This window comes from Balaenoptera musculus, chromosome 7 (assembly GCF_009873245.2).
Source record: "Balaenoptera musculus isolate JJ_BM4_2016_0621 chromosome 7, mBalMus1.pri.v3, whole genome shotgun sequence".
In the NCBI taxonomy this organism is placed as follows: Eukaryota; Metazoa; Chordata; class Mammalia; order Artiodactyla; family Balaenopteridae; genus Balaenoptera; species Balaenoptera musculus.
In genome coordinates, this window is record NC_045791.1 from 58,921,817 (window position 1) to 58,943,160 (window position 21,344).

Below are 21,344 nucleotides of genomic sequence, written 5' to 3' on the forward strand. Positions count from 1 at the left end.
ACTGCTATACAACCTCTGATGAGCTCCGGAATAGCTGCCTTGCTGGATACTTTCTGCTATTGTACGTAGAAGGTCTTAATAAATAGATTATTGGTTAGATGTTACTTTTCTGGACCCCTATATATAAGATGTAGTAGAATAAAAACCATCCTAATTATTATTTATAGATTGTCAGAAAGCCTAGACATTGGTCCTGATGCTTGAAATTACTTAATTACATAATATTTGGGGGGAGGGGGTTTAGTTATACAAAATATATGTAAATATACATTTAAATAGTCTTGGGGTTATTTGTATCTTTTTTGGTCTAATATTTGTACCTCTTCTTCCCTTTATTGGAGCAGATAATTTGATGGAGTCTGTATTTGGAGAATTTACAGCACTTGATGAATATCAGTTTTCCTGTGGCTTAACAACCTAATATTTAGATGTTTGGTTGCGGGAGGGGCAAGATGGCGGAAGAGTAAGACGCGGAGATCACCTTCCTTCCCACAGATACAGTAGAAATACATCTACACGTGGAACTGCTCCTACAGAACACCCACTGAACGCTGGCAGAAGATGTCAGACCTCCCAAAAGGCAAGAAACTCCCCACGTACTTGGGTAGGGCAAAAGAAAAAAGAAATAACAGAGACAAAAGAATAGGGACGGGACCTGCGCCAGTGGGAGGGAGCAGTGAAGGAGGAAAGGTTTCCAGGCACTAGGAAGCCCCTTTGCGGGCAGAGACTGCGGGTGGCAGAGGGGGGAAGCTTCGGAGCCGCGGAGGAGAGCGCAGCCACAGGGGTGCGGAGGGCAAAGCGGAGAGACTCCCGCACAGAGGCTCGGCGCCAACCAGCACTCACCAGCCCGAGAGGCTTGTCTGCTCACTCGCCGGGGCGGGCGGGGGCTGGGAGCTGAGGCTCGGGCTTTGGTGCTAGCCGGGAGGGAGTCCGGGAAAAAGTCTGCAGCTGCCGAAGAGGCAAGAGACTTTTTCTTGCCTCTTTGTTTCGCGGCACGCAAGGAGAGGGGATTCAGAGCGCTGCCTAAACGAAATCCAGAGACGGGTGCGAGCCGCGCGGCTATCAGCGCGGATCCCACAGCAACAGGGTCGCAGAGGGAAAAACGGAGAGATTCCCGCACAGAGGCTCAGTGCCGAGCAGCGCTCACCAGCCCGAGAGGCTTGTCTGCTCACCCGCTGGGGCAGGTGGGGCTGGGAGCTGAGGCTCGGGCTTCGGTGGGATCGCAGGGAGAGGACTGGGGTTGGTGGCGTGAACACAGCCTGAAGGGGTTGGCGTGCCGCAGCGAGCCGGGAGGGAGCCGGAGAGGAGGTCTGCAGCCGCCGAAGAGGCAAGAGACTTTTTCTTGCCTCTTTGTTTCGCGGCGCGCAAGGAGAGGGGATTCAGAGCGCCGCCTAGACGAACTCCAGAGGCGGGGGCGAGCCGCGGCTAACAGCGCGGACCCCAGAGACGGGCGCGAGCCGCGGCCATCAGCGCGGACCCCAGAGACTGGTAGGAAACGCTAAGGCTGCTGCTGCCGCCACCAAGAAGCCTGTGTGCGAGCACAGGTCACTCTCCACACTGCCCCTCCCAGGAGCCGGTGCAGCTCGCCACTGCCAGGCTCCTGTGATCCGGGGACAACTTCCCCGGGAGAACACACGGCGCGCCTCAGGCTGCTGCAACGTCACGACGCTTCTGACCCGCAGGCTCGCCCCGCCTCCTCCGTACCGCTCCCTCCCCCGGCCTGAGTGAGCCAGAGCCCCCGAAGCAGCTGCTCCTTTAACCCCGTCCTGTCTGGGTGGGGAACGGACGCCCTCAGGCGACGTACATGCAGAGGCGGGTCCAAATCCAAAGCTGAACGCTGGGAGCTGTACGAACAAAGAAGAGAAAGGGAAATCTCCCCCAGCAGCCTCAGAAGCAGCGGATTAAAGCTCCACAAACAACTTGATGTGCCTGCATCTGTTGAATACCTGAATAGACAACGAATCATCCCAAATTCAAAAGGTGGACTTTAGGAGCAGGATATATTAATTTCGCCTTTTCCTTTTTTTGTGAGTGTATATGTGTATGCTTCTGGGTGAGATTTTGTCTGTATAGCTTTGCTTTCACCATCAGTCCTAGGGTTAGGTCCGTCCATTTTTTTTCTTTTTACTTAAAAAAATTTTTTTTCCTAATATATGCTTTCTTAATAATTTTTTCCGTATTTTCTATTTTTAGAAATTAAAAAAATTTTCAATAAGTTTTTTCATATTTTTTATTTTAAAAAATTAAAATTTTTTTCTTAATAAATTTTTTTCTTAAAAATTTTTTTCTTATTTTTTACTATAAAAAATTAATAAATCTATTTTTAAAAATTAAAAAAAATTTTTTTCTGAATACATTTACTCTTAATAATTTTTTTTCTTATTTTTTATTATAATAGCTTTATTTTATTTTATTTTATCCTCTTTTTTTCTTTCTATTTCTTTTCTCCCTTATATTCTAAGCTGTGTGGATGAAAGGCTCTTGGTGCTCCAGCCAGGCATCAGGGCTGTGCCTCTGAGGTGGGAGAGCCAACTTCAGGACACTGGTCCACAAGAGACCTACCAGCTCCACGTAATACCAAACGGCAAAAATCTCTCAGAGATCTCCATCTCAACATCAAGACCCAGCTTCACTCAACGACCAGCAAGCTACAGGGCTGGACACCCTATGCCAAACAACTAGCAAGACAGGAACACAGCCCCATCCATTAGCAGGGAGGCTGCCTAAAATCATAAGGCCACAGACACCCCAAAACACACCACCAGACGTGGACGTGCCCACCAGAAAGACAAGATTCAACCTCATCCACCAGAACACAGGCAATAGTCCCCTCCACCAGGAAGCCTACACAACCCACTGAACCAACCTTACCCACTGGGGACAGATACCAAAAACAACGGGAACTACGAACCTGCAGCCTGTGAAAAGGAGACCCCAAACACAGTAAGATAAGCAAAATGAGACGACAGAAAAACACACAGCAGATGAAGGAGCAGGGTCAAAACACACCAGACCTAACAAATGAAGAGGAAATAGGTAGTCTACCTGAAAAAGAATTCAGAATAATGATAGTAAGGATGATCCAAAATCTTGGAAATAGAATAGACAAAATGCAAGAAACATTTAACAAGGACGTAGAAGAACTAAAGAGGAACCAAGCAACGATGAAAAACACAATAAATGAAATTAAAAATACTCTAGATGGGATCAATAGCAGAATAACTGAGGCAGAAGAAAGGATAAGTGACCTGGAAGATAAAATGGTGGAAATAACTACTGCAGAGCAGGATAAAGAAAAAAGAATGAAAAGAACTGAGGACAGTCTCAGAGACCTCTGGGACAACATTAAACGCACCAACATTCGAATTATAGGGGTCCCAGAAGAAGAAGAGAAAAAGAAAGGGACTGAGAAAATATTTGAAGAGATTATAGTTGAAAACTTCCCTAATATGGGAAAGGAAATAGTTAATCAAGTCCAGGAAGCACAGAGAGTCCCATACAGGATAAACCCAAGGAGAAACATGGCAAGACACATACTAATCAAACTGTCAAAAATTAAATATAAAGAAAACATATTAAAAGCAGCAAGGGAAAAACAACAAATAACACACAAGGGAATCCCCATAAGGTTAACATCTGATCTTTCAGCAGAAACTCTGCAAGCCAGAAGGGAGTGGCAGGATATACTTAAAGTGATGAAGGAGAAAAACCTACAACCAAGATTACTCTACCCAGCAAGGATCTCATTCAGACGTGATGGAGAAATTAAAACCTTTACAGACAAGCAAAAGCTGAGGGAGTTCAGCACCACCAAACCAGCTTTACAACAAATGCTAAAGGAACTTCTCTAGGCAAGAAACACAAGAGAAGGAAAACACCTACAATAACAAACCCAAAACATTTAAGAAAATGGGAATAGGAACATACATATCGATAATTACCTTGAATGTAAATGGATTAAATGCTCCCACCAAAAGACACAGACTGGCTGAATGGATACAAAAACAAGACCCGTATATATGCTGTCTACAAGAGACCCACTTCAGACCTAGAGACACATACAGACTGAAAGTGAGGGGATGGAAAAAGATATTCCATGCAAATGGAAATCAAAAGAAAGCTGGAGTAGCAATTCTCATATCAGACAAAATAGGCTTTAAAATAGATGTTTGGTTGCTCTTTTTAAAAATTTAAAGTATTTTTTTTTATTAGCATAAAGAATTCCTTGCATGTCTTTAACAGCCCTCTGAAAAATGACAGTTTCATATCTGGATGTTTTATTTGATTTTGGAATGTAATCAGAATATTATTAAAATGCCAATTTTAGAATGTCTTAATTTTATATCATTTGTTTGAACTAGTTAGACTACTTTTTAAAATTTATTTATTTTTACAAATTAAATACTCATTTTTTGTTTTCTCCTGAGTCATTTGCTCTGTTCAATCCATGTTTCTAGCTGCTGCAGTCCCTTAAAACTTAAATTGTCCCTTTAAGATGATAGGACATGCTGGAACAGGTCTTGTGATAAAAGATAGCAGCTAAAATGATGATGCAATAAAACTGTGTTTCTTCTATCTTCACCTTGGAAGAAAATGATACATTTAGGGAATAGTGCTTAATGTTGTTTGTGTCTTCAGACAGTACAATCAGTTAGAGTCCAAAAGGCAAGAAAGGAGAGCTAATTTTGTCTTGGTTGTAAAGTTGGATCCACTCATTACCACAGTAGAGAATAGCGATAGCTGTGGGTCATGATGCCCATCCTATTAAGGAATATTATGTGCTATTCTATCATGATACCATCTTTCTACATGTGCAACTCTCAGGAGAATTTGATGTCAGAGGGGTTCGAGTTCCATGTGGGCTAGCTAGCCCTGATGACACAATCTCAACTAACTTCAGATGGCCATGTCACTGGCGTGTGCTGTGGGATATACAAGATCTAGTGATAGTGTGATTGGTGTACCTAAATAGAGACATATTGATAAGTAAGTGATCTCCAAAGACTGATGCTGGTAGGAATATATTAAGGATGGTGCAGTCCAGGATGGAGTCCTCCCCGCCCCCATTGAATGTCAGAATTAGTCTACAGCCATGGCTTTGTCTTGGACCTCATCATAATTTGAAACAATTTATCCTCCAACATTTGAGACCCCAAAGAGTTACTATCTTTGACCTTCGCTTCCTATCACTTTTTCTCCCCTCATTCTTCCTCCTACCCAACATAGTATCTGTCCCTCCCATGGAACCCAGCCTCCTTTCTGTCTTCTCAGTTCATCTGGTCTTGGCGTCATTTCCATAGCTTGGACATCACGTAAACTGACTCAGCAGGACTGCCTAGTTTTTCTTACCTCTTGTCCTTCACTGATCCACCTGGCCAATCCTGACCTTGAGAAAGCTCTATCATTCTCTTATCTTTGGCTCCTAGGATAAATAACTTTTTTGTCGTAGATATTCAGGGAACTGAGTTGATTTTTTTTTTTTTCCTCCTGCTGGGCCCTCACGGATACTTGGTAAACCTTTCATGTACCTCTAATTGACTCCACTTCCACACGGGCTGTTCCAGGTGTTTTCTTTTCTCAAGACCCTAGATCCATCCCCATATCTCTGCAGAATTCTTGCTGCTTACTTTTCTAAGGAGATCAACGTCATCAGTTATGAGTTCCCCCAACTTTCATTTTGATCTCCAGTTCTCTGAATTTTTTGTCTTGCTTCCATTCCTCCTGTTTCAAACAACTTGAAAGGTTTTTTCCAATTCTCACCCACCTGCTTCTGCCCTTAATCATATACCTTCCCATTCTTGTGGGACCCTAGTTTGTCATTATCTCCTTCCTTTTTTGTAACTTAAATTTGGTAACTCCTCACCATATGAAAATGTTTGTATCTTTCTTGTTCTTTAGAATAGGATTTCTGAACTATCAACATATTGATACTTGGGCAGTATCGACCTTGCGTCATAGGGTCTGTGCTGTGTATTGCAAGATGTTTAACAGCAACGCTTTACTCACCAGATGCTGGTAGCACTCTGGAGTTGTGACAACCGACAATGATTCCAGATGTTGCCAAATGCCCCTTGAGGGACAAAATTGCCCGCAGCTGAGAACCACTACCTTAGAAAGTCTTCCTCCAACCACACCATTCCATCCATTACCATTCTCCTTTTCTTTTAATTTCCATTATCACCAAGTTTCCCTCGTGGCCTACTCACACTCCTTATCTCCCTTTCCTCACCATTCAATCAGTCGTGAATCAGGCTTCTGACACCACCCATTACGGAAAATACTCTCAGAGGACCAAAGTGCCCTTCTGGCAGCCAAATCCAGTGAGTGGCCTTTTCTCAGTTCCTTAATTTTTGGCAACTTTTGACACTGTAGCCTCATTTTTATGGTATCTATCTTATGTATTCTTTTGCGTCTACTCCCATCTCCCTGTTTCCTTTAGATCTCCTTTCTCCTATACTTTGTAAATATGGGGACTGTCCTCTGTGTAGCCCTCAGCTGTGTTCTTTTTCACAGTTCTCATCCCTTCTCATGTCTCTTCTGGTCATTGCTGTGTAGATGACTTCTAAATATAGATTCCATCTCAGCTGAACTCTAGGCTTATTGTCCTTTTGCCTTTTGGCTATCTCTACTTGATCTTCTATATGACACATGAAACACAATATGTTTTTATATATTTAAAAACAAACTCCTTCCCTTCCTTTCTTTCATTGAGTCCTGTTAATGGGCTCACAGTCCTTCATTTCAATGGTTCCCAAACATTTTTAGTTGTATACCACAACAGTAAAAAGTTTTGTGCATGTTATATCCAGAACATGATATTTATTAATAAATATTATGTGTATGGTAGTATTGTTATAAAACATAGGCGATAGAAATTTTACAAAGATTAAGGAAAATGAAATTAATACTTAAAATTTTAACAGTAAAATTTTTGTTCTCTCTAAAATATTATCAATAATTTAATACGCTTCATTTTTTAAAATCTGGATTCAATACCCTGTTATACAGAAATTTGAGTACAGTTTATTTTGATTCTTGATTTTAGTGTTTTAGTTGAAAAAGGTACCCTACAAACACATGTGAATTCAAATAGAAGTATATTTTTAGCTATGCTTATGAAATTGTAATTCTTAAGTAGAATGGTTGTCAGGGGCTGGGGAGGAGGGAGTGGGGGTTACTATTTAAGAGGTACAGAGTTTCAGTTTTGCAACATGAAAAGAGCCTGGAGGTAGATGGTTGCACAACAGTGTAAATGTCCTGAATGCCACTGTACACTTAAAAATAGTTTAGATGGTAAATTTTATGTTATGTGTATTTTACCACAATTAAAAACAATAATTTAGAAAGTGCTCAACTGAGAACCAGTCATATAATAATCACTTAATAAAAGTTAATGTTAATAATTGCTATTATTATTTCTATACCACTGTCCTCGCTAATTGTTTCCACAGGCCCATTCATACTTCTGTGTCCTAATTTTGATTCAGTAATTGATCACCTTGCCCACTGGTTCAATAATTAATCACATAGTTCCTTATAATACATAGTAGGCACTTAAGAAACAATTATTGAATAAATGATGTGACAACAATGGATTACAATCACTTCTTGCTTTTTTTTTTTTTTTTTTACTTGAGGGACTTAGTTCTATGACCATGGGCATGGCTTATGATTAAATGTTTGTTTTGATCTGATACCTTAAATGTACTAATGGCATTCTGCATGGATACATACTCATGGCAGAAGTTTATATTTAAGGCAGTTAAGCACATATAGCACAGATAGACTTCTTTACTCCAGAAATTATGTTGCTTCATATTGTGTATTGGTCATTTTAAAAGTTTTATTTTGTGACTTTAAAAAAGATGTCTTAATAAAGTTATGCCAAATTAACATGATTGCCTTGGACAAGAGTGGCTTTAAGATGATTTTAACATATATCTTGTGAAAGAGTGAGAAGCTATGTTTTTAAGTAGGTTAGATATGGAAATTGTGCACTCAGAAGAAGAAAAGGGAACACTTCAGTCTTAATCTTTCACAGCTCGAACTCTGCGTTTTACTTGCCTGCTTAACCAGCATTTGAGTCTTCCGATCTCATTTGACAACGTACCTGCCTTTTCTTTCTTTCCTCACTGGCTACCGGTAACCGTTTTGAGCAGTTGTCTGCCTCAGCAGCCACATTCCAGTAAAATGTAATCACAGTTCCCACATCTCTCTCGGCTTCACTGTCTCCTCCTCTTTCCTCCCTTTCCCGTGAATCAGCAGATGTGGATGACATCATCCTTTCATTTGGCAGTCCGGCCGGTGTTAAACATCGCCATGCCAGAAGTCAAGTGTGGCAAGCCTGCTTCAGCAGTTTTTGCTCTTATTTAAATTGGTGGAAATTTTGAATGAACAAAGAATTTGAATCATAGAAATTTGGTTAAAAAACCAAAAAGCAACCCAGGGATCAGATATGGGTTAGGAGTTCCTATAACCTGAAACCATGAATCAGTGATGGATGCAATCATTGATTTCATACCATCCTGTGGTGCTTTTCAAAATGCTACTAGCTGGCCAAAATGGGAGTAGGATATTAATGCCTTAAGTTTTTATCAAAGAAATGTTAGATGAGCTCACTTAATCATCTAAGCCCTGTCTTAAACATTAAAAAACTATCATTTTAAGTTTTTTTTTTTAAATTTTATTTATTTATTTATTTATTATTTTTGGCTGTGTTGGGTCTTCGTTTCTGTGCAAGGGCTTTCTCTAGTTGCAGCAAGTGGGGGCCGCTCTTCATCGCGGTGCGCGGGCCTCTCACTATCGCGGCCTCTCTTGTTGCGGAGCCCAGGCTCCAGACGCACAGGCTCAGTAGTTGTGGCGCATGGGCTTAGTTGCTCCGCGGCATGTGGGATCCTCCCAGACCAGGGCTCGAACCCGTGTCCCCTGCATTGGCAGGCAGATTCTCAACCACTGCGCCACCAGGGAAGCCCCTTAAGTTTTTTTTTACAATACAGCTGCGAAACAATATATACAATATATGTACACATAAAACCTTCAAAAATGTCCTTGTATTTTCAGATATAGAATTTATTTATAAAATATTATTTAAATTATATTTACATATTTCATATATTTTATTAATATATTTATATAAGTATATAATTTATAAGCTATATAAAATTGATAACCTATATAAAAATTTATAAAATCTATAACCCCATGTAGCTGGTATATTACAAAGACTTCTTTGCTTTCTCAGGATATAGATTGCTCTGCTTGAGACTGAGCACTGTTCACAGTTCTTAGAGGACCTGTGTTCCCCTCTCATTGGCCTGCTCCTCGGCAGGGAATGGACTGTGTCTGGAGGTGAGTGAGAGGGTGGGAATGACTCCTTCAGAGAAGACTGGACAACCTTTACCTGGTTGAGCTACTAGTCCAGATCATAAGAGCGAAGTGGCACATGCATTACATTTCTGTTTCATTTAATCCCAGCATTTACTTAACATTTCCACATGGAGATCTCACAGGTATCTTTAACTGTTTAACATTTTGGTCAAAACCAACCTTTAGATCATCCCCTACTTACCAACTAAGCCTGTGCCTCCTGTCTTTGTGTGAGATATCTCCTCATTCAGTTAGTTGCTCCAGCCAGAAACCTGGGATCTCGTTTGATGCCTCTCTCGCTCACTGCTCTCCTCTCATATTGAACAGTCCTATCCATTCATCTCCAAAATATATCCCAGACACATCCTCTTCTCTCATTTCCATTGCCATAGCTTTCTCATTTCTTGTCCTCCTCCATTCATTCTTTTAAAAATACAAGTCCCATTCTGTCTGTACCCTGTTTTGAAGCCTTTCACCACCTCCCATTGCACTAGGAAACAAAAACAACAAAGCAAATCCAAATCCTTTATTTGGCGCTGAATTATTTGGTTCTTACCTATAATCATCACTTCATTTCACTCCTTCCTCCCCTTGCTCACTCTGCTTAAACTCCACTGGTGTCTTTTCAGGTCCATAGTATGCCCAGCTCTTTCTTGCCTCAGAACCTTTGCACATGCTGTTCCTTCTGGCTGGAGTTTCCCCTCCAACTTTGGCCTTCAGTTTTTAGCTTAAATGCTGATTCCTCTGAGAAGCCTTCTCCTCCTCTCAAGTTAAATTCGGTCCCTGTTATTATTTTTTCCCATAGTACCGTATCTTTCTTCTAGCATTTAATATTTGTATTCATATGCTTAGCTGTTTAATTTTTTAATCTGTCTCTCCCATCAGACCATAAGTCCAGGAGAGCAAGGGCAGATCTGTTTGGTGTAACACCATATCCCCAATTCCTAGCGCTGTCTGGCATATAATAGAGGCAGAATATACTGCATGAGTGAACAAATAAATGCCTTTTATAAAAAGAGAATAATAATATCACATTCCTGACATTTCCCCCGTAGTGTTAAAGGTAGTAAGTAGATGGCTGTCTTGAATTGAAGGTATTCAATAACTGGTGCTACTACGCTCTGTGCTTTTAGAGTTTCATGTGATCCTGAATATCCTGGTGTTTCTATTCAGAGGGAGACTACCACTTACACTTATTTCATGGTTCCTGACGCTTGGTTAACGATTTAATTTTAAATCACTACTGAGATTTGCCTCGAATGGAAAAAAAGAATTTTATCTAGGTTGTTTAAAATGTATGAGCCTTACTGTACTGTGTAGAACAGCAAAAATAATTTGCTGCTTTGGTCGTGAAAAAAATGTATTTTCTCCACATGTTATTTTTTCCCCCTACAAAGTGCTAAGTAACAGATCCAGTATTATCTCTGTAATAAGAAGATTTTGATTGAATAGTAGGTAAGGCTCTAGCAGCCATAATTAAAACGTACTTTTCCAAAGTATGCTTTGTTTCAGGGGTAACGGGGATGCAAATATGAAATGACATGATGGATTTGACTGCAGCAACTTCTTACTTGGTGATTCGGCAGTGTGTCTTCCACTGCCAGTGGGTTTCTACCACAGGAGGGCTGTGTGGGGAGTGCCTTTCTCCTTGCTCAGCTGGGATGTGGTGATTGATTTTTCTCTAGATGCCTTTTCTAGATCCAGTGGCTGAGTATGCTTGGAATATGATTGCTTATTGTTTTCTTCTTAATTTAAAAAAGTCACTGACTGTAATATATGGAAACCTTTTCATAATTGCACTTCTGCTAATTTGAAAATGCTGTTACAAAGCATTTTCTGTTGTTTGCTAGGAGTCTTACTAAAAACTCAGGTTGGGAACCAGGTTTAAGTATGGTGGTGTCCCTGTGTAGTGGTGTGGGACATAGAAAACAATGCAGCCTCACGCTTTCATGAAGAGGAGGCTGGTTCTTAGTCCAAGTCAGTGCGTGGTAACCACCTGGGTACAGAATACTCTGTTAGACCCTGTGTGGAATGCACACAGATTGAACTAATCCTCCTCTAGTGGGAAACAAGTGTACGTGGAATAATTAGAGCCAATGATTTATGCACAGGGCTGTTCTGTCTTCAAGGTGCATCCACATATACACTGTGTTTTGGGGCCTCAAAGCAACCCTATGAAGTAGGTGGGAGCGTGTGTGACTGTTATTGTTCTACCTAATTTACTGATGACAAAACTGAGCTTCGGATGACTTATGATGTGTTCACGGGTATGTAAGTGGTAAGTGGCGGAACTGGCACACAAAGCTGTGTCTTAGACTCTAAGCTCCCAGCCTAAAACTCCATAGTACATGCTATAGGAATTCAAAGAAGGGGAGGATGTTGGGGTGCTGGCTTGGGGCACCCTACAAAGCCCCTGCACTCCTTGCTCCCACAGTTTTGGAAGAGACCCTGAAAGCTGACCTCTTAGCCTCCAACCAGATGCTGGCCCCTTCCTCTCTCGCTCCATCAGTTCTATCCTCTCTTTGGTGTTTCTGCAGTTCTGACCTTACCACTGGTTCTCTCCTGTCTCTCTGCTCCCAGTTTTCCCCTTGATCCAACTTCCCTTTCATGTCACCACCCTCTGTCTCCCTTCTTCCCTTCACTGCGAGAGCATTTCCTGAATCTCCTGTATGAATGTGATTCACCCCTCAACCTGAAACTTACTTATCAGTAAGATCCCCAGTGGTGTCTGAGTTCCTGTCTTGGTCCGTCCTCTCCTTGGTCTCCATGCAACCTGCCTCTGTGGACCAGCCATCATTTCTTGAATGTCTCCTCTTGCGGGTTGGATTCTGGGCACCTTCTCTTTTGGCTGCATTCCTGCTGCTGCTCTGTCTTCCATTGCTCTACCTCCACTCTACCCCTTAAGTATTGACAGCTCTAGAGTTTCATGGTCTTCTGAGGCATGAGAACTGAATTATCTGTGGCCATCTCTTCATGTCCAGTGGCTACCTTGTCACCAAAAGATGACCACCAGTTCCTGTGCTCTCCCGAGGTTCTGATCTCTACATATCATATCACACTGTGCCCAAAATGGAGCAGAAGTTCTTTCCATCTATTATGGAATCATTCTCCAGTTTCCCAAAATAGAAGCCTTGGTGTCATCTTCATATGGGGTCATCAGGAAACCATGATGCTTTTCTCTTAGAATTATTTATGTTGGCCTCCTAATTAGCCTCCCTTTCAGTCTCACCCCGCTCCAGAAAGTCTTCCATTCCACTTCTACAGTTACCTTCCTCTCAATTTAGTCTCATTATATCACTCTCCTGATTAAAGGTCCCTGACTCCCATTTGTCTTCCCTAGAGGGCAAGAGCCAATTCCATTCACAGTGACTAGCAACTGGGCCCTGAATGCAGTAAACACTCAAAAATATTTGTTGAGTGAATAAATCTGGTTCCAATTTCACGTGTCATCTTTATCTCCCTGTGAGCTGCCCCCATGCCGTTGTGTACCCGACTTCTCACCATTTCCCAAACATCTCCAGTTCTTGACTGTTTCCTGCTTTTGTTGGTTTTATACTTCTATGTCCCTTATTAAATTTCAACTCAAACCTGTTTTGTCTTGGGCACCTTATAAATTATTTTTCAGTTCTGAAGAAAGCATCCTTTTGTCTTTTTCTTCATTTTCTTTGTTGAATTCAATCAGCGTTCATTGCATCTCTTCCTTTTTTGTTCTTGTCTATTTCTGTTGTTAATTTTTGTATTTCTGATTCTAGGTGATTTTTAAAAAATTCTCCAAGTGCTTGTGTGAGGATATTTAATTCAGTTTGGAATGTGGTGTTAACGGTTTTCTTCTGCTTCATGGTTTTTGGTGGGGAGAATTTTCAGCAGCTGTTTGATTTTATGCTGAAAGTTTTCTATCACTAGGCATTTCATGGGTGTGTTTCCTGGTTCAGGAACTCTCATTTCTGTCAGAGGGGCAGTTTCTTTAAGGGATGATGATGGTGGTGGTGATGGACCGTGAGGGTCTGGGGTGTTGCAGTATCCTTAATTTCTCCTTCTAAGGTCCTTCACTGTGATGGCACTACTCCTTCCTTTATTTCTTTCTCATCCAGAAGCAGTACTTCTCTGAGGCCTGGGTCTCTCTCACCTTCAAGCCCTTTCTCGACATGTAGCTGATACTGCGAACTACCAGCTCTCAGGCCTGTGTGTGGTGTGTGAGCTCTTGGTGCAGGAGCTTCTGTCCCCCTTTGCGGGTGATTTTGTTTGTACTTCATCTCCGTGCCCCTGTTCTCCTTTTCACAGAGCTTCCCCACTCTTCACGCGCACTGGTTTCCAGCGGCACCAAAGCAGTAGCAGGAGCTGCATTGGAAACTGGTGTTTATTTCTCCACTCACAGGTAATTTGAAGTTTGTGGTATTCTCTGTCCCTAACAATGCTGAATGGCTTGGGTCTCGTGATCATTTTGCCCTTGTTGATTTTGTGGTCTTGGGGGAGGATTGTAGAGTCATTTGGGTCCATGCAGCTGTCATTGTCCTCCAAACCTGAAAGCTCCTGCAAGGAAAGGTATATTCTCCCCACTTTCAGATGAGAAAACTAAGAAAAGCTAAATGACTTGGCCAAGATTGCACAGATACTATGTACTGGGAGAAAAGGAGATCTTGTTCTTTTGCTTACATCAGAAAACGTTTATATCTCCTGTTGTGAAGCTTATTTATGGTTTGGCAGAGGGTCATTGTAAACTTTCTTGATACATTTTAAGAGTGCTATGGGGAAGTGAAGGTCCTCTGAAAATGTTTAGTGTTTCTTTAAAAGAAATTTCAGGTTTGGTTGGGGGTGTGATGGTATGTAAATGTGTACAAACTGAAAGTTTGTGTGACTTTCTCTTTTTTACAACGAAATGAAATTTTTTCTATGATTTTCTCTCAATGCATATTGTTGAAGATCAACAAAGAATGTAGTCCAATTTGTGACCCTGATGTTAGTTGTGTTAGGGTTAGAAAAGGATAGCCACTGATGGAAAACATGGTTCTATTTCATTAAGGAAGGATCAGGAAATACTGCTGTCTGTGCCTGCAGCAGCGTCTGGTTCCTTTCACTGCAAGGAGGATGATGGAGACGTTTGTGTCATGTCTTCAGTCTCAGTGTTTCTCCTGCGCTTTGGTTTGGGGATTTGAGGACTAAAAGTGTCGGGTATTTTCGAGGAAGAGATGAGAATTCTCTGGCTTGTTTCATTTTCTATCTATACGAGTAACATCTACTTATGCTGATATTTGAAAAATAAAAAAGTACAAAAAAAGAAAAAAATCACCTAAAATCTTATTATCCAGAATTCACTTTTGTTAATTTTCTGGTATTGTTTGCCCTGCTGGTAGTTTTTTTGTTTTGTTTTGTTTTATTGTGTATTTTTAAAAAAATAAAATACTATGCTGTGCATGCTAGTTTGTAGCCTACTTTTTTGATGTACCGATAAAATGTGAACATTTTTCCAATAAATCATCTATGGCATGATGTTTAATAGCTATACATTTAGTCCCTTACATAGATGTGCCATACTTTACCTGATCAGTCTGCTAGTGTTGATTTAGGTTGCTTTAGGTCATTTTTGCTGTTATCGCATTGTAGTGAATGTTCTTGCAAATGTATCTTTGTGTACACTTCTGATATGTAAGGAGTTACTCATTCTCCTGCTAAGATTGATTGTCCTTTTTTGGTTTGGAGAAATAGAATTAAATGTACAGAACCTTTTTTTTTTTTTAAATTATTTATTTATTGATTGATTATTTTTGGCTGTGTTGGGTCTTCGTTTCTGTGTGAGGGCTTTCTCTAGTTGCGGCGAGCGGGGGCCATTCTTCATCGCGGTGTGCAGGCCTCTCACTGTCGTGGTCTCTCTTGTTGGGGAGCACAGGCTCCAGACGCGCAGGCTCAGTAGTTGTGGCTCACGGGTCCAGTTGCTCCGCAGCATGTGGGATCTTCCCAGACCAGGGCTCGAACCCGTGTCCCCTGCACTGGCAGGCAGATTCTCAACCAGTGCGCCACCAGGGAAGCCCCAGAACCTTTTTACATCTATTTCCTTTCCTTCAACTTTTCAATCTTTGTTTTGTGTTTGAGTTTAAGGAACTCCCTGCAGGCTCATTCCTTGACCCTCAGTTTTTCTTCCTCCGGGCTCACTCTACATCAAATTATTCTATTTTCTACGACTTCGGGTGTCATCTTTATGCTGTTGACACCCAGACACTGACCTTGTAGCCAATTTATAAGTAAATCTTCAATTGCTATTATAAAATCTCTAACTAGATGTGATTCATAATCTCACAGCAGCATACTATAACTCTGAACATGCATGATACTTCCCACTGTCTCCCAGCAGGAGAGTTCTGGGCTACAGAGCTGAGTTTTCTAACTGCCTGTTGGACATTTCACTAAGGTCTCCGATAAGACATTTCAAACTTCAAGTGCAAAATAATAACTATAGCTGCTAATATTTTATTGAGATTATTGTGTGCCATGCTAAGTGTTTCACTTTACATGAGTTAGTTTATTTTATCCCAACAGCCGTATAGGTGGTACCGTAATTCCCATTTTACAGATGATGAAAACAAAGGCACAGAAGCTTACATAGAAGCTAGTAAATCTTACTGTGCTCTTTACAGATATTCTGTGTGGTTTACAAAATGGAGTCCTTGATGAACTTCACCCTATAGTGTCTTCCCAAAGTATTTCTTATCTTGGTAAATGGTGTGCTACTTAGGAGCTCATACTGGCAAATTGAGAGACATCCTTGGTACCTATTTCTCCCTCCTTTGTCAGTATCCCCTGTTGATCCTACCTTCCAAATATATCTTGAATAATGCTACTGTTCTGCACACCTGCCGCAACCCCCCCAAAGCGGGCCATCGTCATCTCCTGCCTCAACAACTGCTAGCCCATGCCTCTGCTCTTACCCCCTCAGGACTAGTCCTCACACACCGGAAGATCTTTTACAAATGCAGATCTAGTCTTTCACTCCCCTGTTCATAGCCTCCCATTGTACTTAGAATGAATAAAAGTCACCGCTCTGATTTAGAAGGCGCTGCTTCTCTTCCCAGCCTCACTCACATCTCCCTTGACCAGGCCACACCTTCCCTTCCTCAGGGCTTCTGTACTTGCTATTCCTTCTGCCTGAAATACTCCTCAGCTCCTTTCTTCACCTGAACAACTCCCGCTCCTTTTTCTGTTTTCATTTTAAATGTACTTCCACCGAGCAGAAGCCTTCTCAGGTTCCTTGATATAAATGAGGATTCTCCCTTATGTTCCCAGACTTCTGCTCTTCACCCTCACGATACCAAATACAATCTATAGACTCATAATCTTAGACTTAGAATCATTTAGAATATAATCTTAGACTCTGAGGGATTATTTATCTGATATCTTCTTCCCCGTGCCACCCCACCTGTCAGTGCCCTGAGAAGGCTGGGGCTGTGTCTATTTTGTTCACCTTTGAACCTCAACCCTAAGTACAATCCCTGGCAGATATGAGACATTCAGCAAATATTTGAGTGAAAAAAGGAAGTATAAACATATTGAGCTCCTTCCAGGCTGTACCTGGAAGTGAGATGAGCTGAGATGTCTCTTCCTCCATACAGGGGTGAGGATGTGTATTTGATTCTCTGTTTGTCCAGGGGGAGCCTAAGGACTGAAGGCCTGGGACTCACGTTTAGGCAAACAAGAGAGTGGTGGACTCAGGGAGTGAAAGATGGTCCATAGAGGAGGAGTAAGAATCAAAGGAGGGTAGAAAGAGCCACAGCTCTGCTTCCATCCCAGTGGGAGAGCCCATTGTGATCCCTCATAGGGGTTGAAGGATTGAATTAGAACCGGTTCTTAAAGTTTTTATTTGGTAAGCCCTCTACTCTGTCAATATTGTAAAGCCAAACTTAGCAACAGTTACTATGGGTTTCTTTCCTTCTTCTTCTTCCTGCTCCTTTCAGCTATTGGAATATCTGTGTTTAATTTTCTGTGGCATAAAATTTCATTAACTGTGGGTGTGCCATGTCTGCTTACAAGGGCTTGCCGTGAGAGCAGAAAGGAGGTTACAAGGGGCCTTCAGGGTTGATTACTGCGGAGGAGGGGGCGTTCAGCAAGGGCCTCTCAGAAACCATAATATGTCCTTCTGGCAATCCAGTCTGTCCTACAAGGCACCTGTGTGGGGATCTTTTAAGGCTCGCAGTAGTTTCGGTTTTGAAGGCAGTTTTTTCTGATCACGCACTCTTCCTGCCTAAAGCGGTGAAGCCACAGAAGAACTATGTTGATTTAAATTCTAAATTTAATGACAGTACCCTCATAGGCACTGGCGCCAAATGGAGACGATTTCTGTATTCCTGTTGTACTGCATTTCCCTCATCAGACTACAAATAATGGTGGCGGCAGCCATCCTATACATGTGGTTGTCATTGTGTAATTTCACCTTTTGAAATGCTGGATTCTGAGCAGAAAGAAATGTGCTTTCTCATATTTCCGTGCCTGCATGTTTATCCTTTGGATCCTTAAGAATATCTGAGACCAAAGAGCAGTGTTCTGTTGAAACTACACTTAACCGTATGAGCTACTACACCAAAAATGTTCCCTGGGCACTTTAGAGATTGCAAAGACTGAGTTCTTGATTGCATTGGAAATAACTCGTGCACTGGAAAGCTACCATGCATTTTTAGAAAATTGTTGCCCAAAAGGTATACAGCCTTGAATGTTATCACTTCATTTCTCCTTTTTAAATATGGGGTTAATGTTAGTCATTTGCAACAGGGATTGGCAAAATTTACAGCAAGGCCAGATAGTAAATATTAGGAGTTTCATGAGCCATACAGTCTGTTGCCGACCACTCAACTCTGCTCTTGTAGTGTGAAAGCAGCCATAGGCACTACACAAGTAAATGGGCATGGCTGTAGGCCAATAAAGCTTTTATTACAAAATAAGCAGAAGGCAAGATTTGACCCATGGACCATAGTGTGCTGCCATAATTAGCATAATCGCCCAAACCAAAACAGTTAAAGCAGGGGAGATGATTTGAGTGAAACAAAAAATAGGAGACTTGCTCTCATATGGTCAGTGCCTAAACTCAGATTTTAGAGAGGAGCTCGGGAGTCTTTGTTAACTATGACCAAGTTAGATGCCATCTGTGTCACAGATAACAACACTGGTTACTTGAGGCCATTTGAATAGAACTAAATTTAGATATGCAGAGAGGCATAATTCCTACCCCATTCCTTATGATTAGTGCTAATACTGTAGACTGTGTTTAGTCAGCATGAATTAGATGTCTACTATTCATTCCTTCCTGACTTGATGAATTCATGGCACAACTCTATCTTAGAATAATTTTGGATCTTTACTAAAATAATATGAGCTTTTGGTAAGCAGTACATCAGGGATTACCATGTGTAATCATGGCCCCTGGTGAGATCAGTATGAAGGAGCACTGGTTTCTCTGTAAGTCCCGAACATTTCTGATATAGGGACTGTAGACAGAATCTGTAGAAGGTAGCACATATTAGAGAACATTCAAAACACCGTAAAAGAGGAGAAGTTGTCACCACTGATGAGTTGTGCAAAAATAGGTTTCAGGAATTGCTTTTGAAGGAGAAGTAGAAATGGATGACAAATTGAGTTGGTTGGTTATTTGCTTTTGTAAAGAAACTTCTTCCAGGATTCATGAGAATTTCAGACATTGATGATGAAATTTGATATGGGTAAAGGTTTGTTAATAATTCAGTGGTTTAAAGGAATTTTAGATCTGGTCCAACTCTTTCACAGTTGGGGAAATTGAGGCTATCTGAGTAATATCACCATACTCATTTTCTTATTTTGCTGTATTATCTACATGCTATATATTCTGAAGGGACAAATTCAGAGCTAGCAAATCAGAAGTGGATATAAGAGTTAGTGTTATTTTTTTTATGTGCATATTTATTTTATCCATCATTGTAGTGGAGGTGGGGCTGCCAGTTGCCATATTTAGCAAATAAAAATATAGGATACCAAGTTAAATTTGAACTTCAGACAAACAAGGGATCATTTTTTAGTATAAAATTGTAGTATTAAATGCAGTATTTGAGACATACTTATACTATACGATTCCATGTTTAATTGACACTCAGATTTAACTGGATGTCCTGTATTTTATTTGGCAACTCTACTGAGAGCACACAAGGTGAAAATTGAGAAGGACTAGCCATGATGGCTACCAGAATTGGCTAGCTTGCAAATCCTAGCACCCACCTGGAGAGCTTATTAAGAATTCTAATTTCCAGGCCCATACCAGAGAGTCTCAATCAGTAGGACTGGGGATGGGGGGGTGGGGTTCAGGTATTAGTATTTCTAAACAGTGTCCCCAGGTGATTGTGCAAAGCTTTGGGGCCCGCTGTTTTGTAATGTGCACTCACTGGTGTTCTCTGGAATAGAAGTTTTCAAGGAGGTAACTCTCTGGTCTGGACACCATTACTTTCCACTGGCTGAGACTCTGTAAGAGTTTTGCTCCATTGATTGAATAGTTAGTACTACGGAGGTTGTCTTGAGGCTTACTTACCAAATTACTCAGCCCCTCACCTTCATTTCCTTCATTCACAGTGTGATATCGGGGCCTGGGTTTAGAGGAAAAGTGGGGACAGATTCGATAAAGTGAACTAATTTGGAGGAGGGGGATGACAGAGGAATGGTTCAGTCTAAAGTCCTGTAGAGTTTCCTTTTCAAACACCCTGTTCTCTCCCACTTGTCAGTGTTTCCTCCTATATGATAGGACTTAATTGTTAAAAGTGACCTTTGAAGAAGTCATCTGGTCCAAAATCCTTGGGATGAAATCTATTCAAGCCTTGGTGTTCACATCATCCTGAGGTTTGATCTTGATGTCTGGTTTCTCTGCTACAAGAGGTGGCAATCAGGATCTGGGTAAGCAGTTGAGAAGTGAAGCTCCTTGACTTGGTGGACCACACGGGCAGTTACGTGGTTTTATGGACATTGGGAGGCTTTTCTCTTTGGCAGAAAAGCTGTACAGCCCTGTGATGTTTTAGAGGAAAAAAAAAAAAAGCATTGAGCTGGTGTTTAGAGAAAGCAACATAGCCTCTTAGAGAAAAGATCCTTTCTATGGATAGGAGATGTTAAACTGTAAGGGGAAATATAAACTTAGAAACTAACTTTAACTAGAATGTGAAGGTTTTGCTAACAGGGTGATAGCCGGAGGGGGGGTTTTAGCTTCAAGCCTTCGTTTTTCTTGAATCGACCAGCCCTTTAACAGAGGTGTTGTGCAATGTTCTTTACCATAACAAAGGAATAAGAAGTGGACAGTTTCAATCATGTTTCTGTTAAGTCATTTCATATTCAGCAGTTCAGAGGGTCTTCCTAGGGCCATCCTGAAATCCAGCGGTTGGCAGGGTTAACAGGCACTTTTTTTTTTTTTTTAAGATGTTTTTCTATTGTGGACCAATTTTGAGAGTCTTTATTGAATTTGTTACAATATTCTTCTGTTTTATGTTTTGGTTTTTGGCCGCGAGGCACATGGGATCTTAGCTCCCCAACCAGGGATTGAAATCGCATCCCCTGCATTGGAAGGCAAAGTCTTAATTAACCACTGGACCAATAGGGAAGTCCCTAGCCATCCCTTTTTAGGGAAGTCATGGAAAAAAATGGCTGTGGCATTTGAGGCCACCTGAGGAGCGCACCAGGTCACTTCATGCAGAACTAAAGGCCATGATGGAGAGCTGAACTGAAAGGAACATGTTCCCCTAAACCAGATCTTAAAAGACAGTGGCACACTGCAAATAGGCACTTGGTACATACATCTATTATTTGAAGATAATATTAATGCAAAAGAATTTATCTAAGTGATTTTCTTTTAAATATATTTTTGAACGATAATGTGCTTATTTAAAACATCACTTTGACATGCTACTTACTTTGAAACTTGGTCCTACAACAGCACACCAGGCCAGCCTGTTTGTCTTCTCAGGGTACATCTTGGCTCTTGGAGATTAGCC

At 41.3% G+C, this 21,344-nt stretch overlaps 1 protein-coding gene across 9 annotated transcripts in view; it reads left to right on the forward strand.

Annotated features, from left to right (window-relative positions):
* Positions 1-21,344, forward strand: part of OSBPL6 (oxysterol binding protein like 6) — a 214,572-nt gene that overhangs the window by 46,518 nt on the left and 146,710 nt on the right. The window contains exon 2 of one of the 9 annotated variants that reach the window (XM_036857699.1): positions 9,242-9,348. The exons of the other annotated variants lie outside the window; for them this stretch is intronic. The gene's annotated coding sequence lies outside the window, so the exon portion shown is untranslated. The remainder of the gene's footprint in view (positions 1-9,241; positions 9,349-21,344) is intronic. 9 annotated transcript variants of the gene reach the window in all.